Source organism: Macaca nemestrina, chromosome 12 (genome assembly GCF_043159975.1).
Source record: "Macaca nemestrina isolate mMacNem1 chromosome 12, mMacNem.hap1, whole genome shotgun sequence".
Lineage (NCBI taxonomy): Eukaryota > Metazoa > Chordata > Mammalia > Primates > Cercopithecidae > Macaca > Macaca nemestrina.
Window position 1 is genome coordinate 128119067 of NC_092136.1, and position 6159 is coordinate 128125225.

The window sequence follows — 6159 nt, forward strand, 5'->3', positions numbered from 1 at the left end:
TATCGCCATTTGACATACCTTGTGTCTACTTGCTCATTTGTTCGCTGTGTGTCTTCCCTCTCATTGGGCAGAAAGAGACTTTGTGGGTTCACTCATTGCTTTTTCCTCAGGTCTAGAAGAGTGCCTGGCACATAGTAAGGAGCAAGGAAGGGCTCAACAAACATTTACTCAACAATTGAGTAGTGAATAAGAGAATTGTTGAAACTAAAAAACACAGAGTTGCCCAATAAAAATTCAATAACATGACTGAAAAATATGTCAGAGAAGTCTCTTGGAACAAAGAACAAAAGTTTGCAATACAAAATGTGAAATAATACAAGCTGAGACATAGAAGATTAATCCAGGATAGCCAACATTCCCTTCATGAAGTTTCCAAAAAAGAGAGAAAATAATAGGGAAAAATATTAGAAGAAAACTTGTGCGAGCTGAAGAAAATCACCAATCTTAAAACTGAAGTTTCAGCCAAGGATAAGAGAAAATACAAAAAGCTTTTAGAGAAAAGTTAGAAAGTCACCTACAAAAGAATGAGAATAATTAGACTGGCATCAGCCTTTACATTAGCAGCACTGGATGCTAAGGGGTAAGACAGTTATATCTTTAAATTTTTGAAGAAAAATAATTTTGAACCTAAAATTCTGTACTTAAACCATCAATCTAGTAGAATAAAATGCAAACATTTTAAGACCCACAGTGAATATGAAAGTTTACCTTCCATAAGGTCTAAAGAAATAAGATGATGTTGTTTAACAAAATGAAAATAGAAACAAAGAAAGAAAAGAAAATGAAATCCAGGTAACAGTGAACCTTATCCCAGAGACAGATACATAAGAGGTATTAAAAGAAGTCATCCAAATTAGAACAGCAAATTGTCTATTGTCTTTAAAAGAAGGTAGATTATCCCATAGCAAATACTTATTAAAAAGTTAGATGACAGGTGAGGCCATAAACTGCTTCAATTAACAAGAAGAAAGAAAAGCTATTAGAAACACCAGGGAAAACAAAAAACTATGAAAGAAAGTAATATGAAGAAAACTAGAATGTGGTCTGATTTTAACCAATTCATAATGTACAAGAAAGAGAGTCCACTTGACCTTAAAACTTGGAGTATTTTTTATCAGTACACAAGTTTAGTGACACATATTTATACCTTTTTCTGTAAAGTCTAGTTATACAAGTTGGTTCTGTGGTGAATAATCTTAATATGAATACATAATTATCTTAAATGAGATTTTAATTTTTAGAATCAACCTACAGTCAAAGTATGAATGGCTTAACTTTGATTACAAAATGAAATGTAAATATAATGATGATATTAGTAGGTGGAGATATATGGAAAAAGGTGCAAAGAGCCGGGCGCGGTGGCTCACGCCTGTAATCCCAGCACTTTGAGGGGCCCAGACAGGCAGATCACGAGGTCAGGAAATCGAGACCATCCTAGCTAACAGGGTGAAACCTCGTCTCTACTAAAAATACAAAAAAAAAAAAAAAAAAAAGAAAGAAAAGAAAAAAAGAAAAATTAGCTGGGCGTGGTGGCAGGAGCCTGTAGTCCCAGCTACTCAGGAGGCTGAGGCAGGATAATGACGTGAACCTGGGAGGCGGAGCTTGCAGTGAGCCGAGATCGCGTCACTGCACTCCAGCCTGGGCGACAGAGCGAGACTCCGTCTCAAAAAAAAAAAAAAAAAAAAAAAAAAAAAGTAGAAAGAAATATGGGGGTGCTAATTTCTACATTTTACATGACATGAGATCAGATAAATTATCTAAAGATGATAAATCAAGAAATAAAAGTTAAAGTATATTATTTAAAGTTATAATAATAGCTAAAATAAAACTAAAATTTAAAAAAATAACTTAAAGATTTGGAAATTGAAGGGGTTGGGTGTAGAGTAATTGAGCCACATTTTATGTCTTGTACTGATGGTTCATTGATATGATTTAAAGTAATTATATCAAAAAGTATATATAAGTATATATTTCAAGAGGTGGAAAACATAAAATATGTAAATAACTACCAAATAATAAAAACAGAAATGGTTTAAGTGGTTACCTTTTGACCAACTGTAGTATGGGAAAGTTAACTTGCACATTTTCGTAATATTCTGTTCTTTTTTTAATTAAATAAATTTTTATACTTTTTTTTTTAAATCTGCTTTTTAAAGGAAGAGATTATTTGTATTGGAAACTGCTGACCCATAGCCACTTCTCCTATGACACTTGCTATGTTGGGATGAGATAAATCAGACCACAACATTTTTTTTCATGAAAACCTGGCTTTCTTTTTCTGAGATGGTTTACAAAGAGGCTACGAGGACCTTTGGAAATATTGTAGAATTTGGAATCAAAAGAAACAGGATAATTGCAGAAAAATCTTTTAATAAATTTTTGTGCCTCAGTTTTCCTACCCTTCAACGGGCTTCTTGCCCATAGTTTTACTCCTTTGAGTCCCAAGGAGATGAGGCATTCAAATCCTAAGCTATAGGAAACCCCGCCAGTGGTCGTTTTCAGTCGATAAGCCAGGAGTTATGGACAAGAGCCGGGCAGTTTTTACACATTTCTGGCATGCAAATAAATGTGCCAAATGTTTAAATTACTCTGTGTGATTTCTAAGTCAGCAGCTTCAATGCTCCCTGTGGTAGAATCAAATTTCTGCATGAAGATCTGAGGAAACTGCTGACTTACTGAACACTCTGCAGCCAGACACCCACACAACTCACAGCACACCTTGAAAACACCGAGGTGGCAGGGTGGAGGATGGGGAGCCTTCTTTGCAGAGGCCTACAGAGCCAGCCTCATCCTCCACACACATGGCTCTCCTCTATTCTAGACAAGGGCACCCCGGTTCCTCTACCCCTGCACTGATGGTATTTCCATGGGTTATATTGGGTTGGGGAAGGGGGTGGATAAGAAATATACAGAAAATGGAAAACAAAACTGATTTGTGCAAATCGTCATCTGCGAAGCCTGCATTCCTGGTTGCCTGCATTTATAATATTAAGGGGGGGGGGGAATTACAAATAAGGCAGTCAATGAGTTAGTATGAATCGGATCTTTGTTCTTTGGCAAACCCTGCCTGGAAAGCTGAGTGCAGGCTTCTCATTGACTTGCAGCATCAGTTTTACAGAAATGGCTTTAAAATCTGCCCAAGGTCCATTCTCCTCCTGCCAGGCCAGAAAGATTAAGAAAGATGACCACACAGCTGGACACCCTGCGGTCAGTTCTTATGAAACGGGCAAACTCTGTGCAGTGCCTACACACCCCACCAAAATATGGGAAAGGAGCTGGGGAAATGGTCCCATGGACAGAACTGGGAACTGAGAAAGGGAGCTGAGAGAGAAATAATTCTCCTGGCTCTGTTCTATGCCACCCACAGCCATGGGCTAGATACACTCTCTGAATGCCAAACTTGTGCTTCCCAGGCACCCTGCTGCCAAAATATAGCTGGAGAAAGCAGCCAGAGAATCCCACAGTCCAGGCAAGCACAAGAGCTTAACTGGAGACAAGACTGTGGGGTTGAAAGGGAGGGAGATGAATCCTATCAGATGTGTGGTGATTCCTTTCTACGTTCAAAGCACTTATGCTTTTAAATCATCTCTCCTCCAAGTAAATTTGTGGGACAAGCTGTATTTTCTCCACTTAATAAATGATGAAACTGAGGCTCAGATTCGATTTGGATCATAGTCAGTTAGCATAGATAGCACCAGATTCTATTTCTTGGCCTTCTCGCTTCAGGGTCTTTCTCCTAGACCACATTACCAGTAGATGTCATTCTCTGACCAGCAGACAAATGCCAGACAGTAGAAATTCTAGCCACTTGGCTGAAAGTTCAGGTTCAGGGAGCATCTGCAAGAGATGGAGGGAATCAAGGCCAGTGTGCCCAGCTCCTTTGCTTCTGCCCCACCCAGAGCTGAGGACCTGGGCCTCATGTGCCCTCCCCACACGGTGCCTGCTTTCTCTTTTACAGAGATTCTGTGACCCCTCAGGGCTCCCAGATCCTCAATCCCACTGAGGCTTTGCCTCAGATAGGAGACTACACGTTTTTCCTCCAGACTAAAATATTATTCCAATAGCTTTATTTTTATATTATTATTATGGTTTGTCTTTTGTTTTTTGTTACTTATATCCTCTGGTCATGAGTCTGCTGCATACCCTAGACCAGGTGGGTTCAAATTTCCCCTATTCTAATTTTAATTTCCACATGATCAGAATAAACATGGCTGCCTCGAGATCTCATTTTCCAAAGCTGCAGGAAATGAAAATTCCACATAGCCTAGTGGACCTTCCCTCCTCTTCTCACTGGACAGCTTGCTGTTTAGAGGCTCCTGCCATTCTTAGCACGGCAGCTGTCACAGCAGTTAGCCATGGAAAGACCCATTCGCTCATTTGATCCCATCTCCCTGCCAGGACAGGATATAGGCCTTGAAAGTGCTTCCTGGTCTAAAGACTGAGTCGGGGTTTATTTATCCTAGGTTACAGCAAACATTACTTCAAAAAACAGGAAAGACAGTCTCATCTTGTTGATTATGATACCAGTTATAGCAATGAGGTGGAGGCGTTGTGGAAGCAGAGCTTGCATTTCCATACAAGGCTACCTTGGAACCTCATCTGTTGTCAGGGAGCCGAAGTGTGTCGCTGTGACAACCCTCATAGGACCTTGGGAGTACTGGCTACTCCTGCTCTCACATCCCTTAGGGCTATGAGAAATAAAAATAATTATATCAGCTTGTGACATTCTTAGATTGGTCCTAATTTACGAAGCTCCTTATGGGCAAATTAATTGTTCCATTTGCCTTTCATTGGGATCAGCACTAAGATACACTCAATAAAATGTTTAATTAAGACTGATGGAATGCTAGAACTTACTCCTTCTAACTGCATTTTTGTAAGGAAATTATATCTAACAATAATTTATTGTATAGTTCAAAATGCCTAGAAGAGAAGAATTATAATGTTCCCAACACAAAGAAAAGATAAATGCTTGAGATGATGGATATCTCGATTACTCTGATTTGATCATTACACATTGTATGCATGTATCAAATTATCACATGTACCCCAAAATCTGAACAACAATTACATAGCGATAAAAAGCAGAAAGAAACAAAAAAGACAGATTGAAAAAGAGCCAGTTGATCAGGAAGGAAGGGAAAGAGAATGCACAAAGGATTCTTGGCTCATTTGTATGAAGCAAGCTAAGTTGAATAATGTCTCACCTTAAATTCAAGAAGTATTTCCCTGCTAATAGCTGCACTGTTAATAATACTAAGAGCTAACGCTTATTAGACCCTTACTACTTGTCAGGCACTGAGCTAAATATTCAACATACATCATAACATTTAACAATGCTTAAGGGAAGTAGTGATATTATTTCTATTTTGCTGAAAGAAAAAAATGAGGGTACAAGAGGTTAAACAATTTGCCCAAGGTGACATACAGGTAAAGATACAGGTAAAGGGCAACCTGAATTCAAACTGGAATTAATCTGACTCTTAAGCCTGTATTCTTGACCACATGCCATACTGCCTTTCTGCTCTTGGTTTATTTTTGGAGAACCAGTGCTGTCAGAGAAGAAAAGTGAGAGGTAATATTATTGCTGTTATTCATTGGATAATTTTAACTCTGCCCTTATTTCTGAGAGGTGGTTATTTTCCTTTTCCACCCTCCCTGGTCCTCAATCGACTCCCACTTTGTCTCCATGGCTCCCCTCGCCCACTTGATCTCTTTAGCCTCTTTCCCATCAGAACATTAAGTGATGGTTGAACTAAGAAGTGTCATGACCAATGACCTTGGATAATTCCACTTTCTTTCAACCCCTGCCTCAAACAGGGATTAGGGAAGAAAATAATCTCTGGGATGCTACCTTCCATGAATCAGGGTCTAGCACCAACTAATATTTGGGTACAATTCATCCAGTATCTTCACTCTTGTTGTCATCTTTGATGTGTGGGACAACCATATGAATTAGGCCAGTCAGATAATACTACTTTACAGATAATGCAACTGAAGCTCAGAAAGCAGGTGCAGTTGAGAGTTGAGCCAGATCCGGTTTCAAATCCCAACTGTTTTCTACAAAATAATGGCAGCCTTTTCTGAGAATGAGAAGCTGCCCCATTCATGCCACCCTAAAGAGATGGTTTACTTTACCTGGGACTTCGAGCTGCACCC